We start from the raw sequence: 246 nt of genomic DNA, 5'->3' as shown, positions 1-246 counted from the left end.
GAAGAAAAACTGAAAGAGAATAACCATTTTCTTTCTTATTTTAAAAAGCTAATGTTCAAAATTTTGGAATCTAAAATCGAAGTCATGTAAAATTATACAAATAGTAGGATAGCTGGCTATCGATTTTTGAGAATTTATTGCACCGGAATATAATATGGCAAAATTATATATCAATGGAAAGCGTATATCAAGCTCTATTGAAATAGTGATGTCATACATATCGATTGTGGTTACTTCTCTTACAAA

This window comes from Perna viridis, chromosome 8 (genome assembly GCF_037379345.1).
Source record: "Perna viridis isolate PV_CMFRI_1.1 ecotype Kerala chromosome 8, ASM3737934v1, whole genome shotgun sequence".
Lineage (NCBI taxonomy): Eukaryota > Metazoa > Mollusca > Bivalvia > Mytilida > Mytilidae > Perna > Perna viridis.
Note: the sequence above shows the minus strand (reverse complement) of the source record.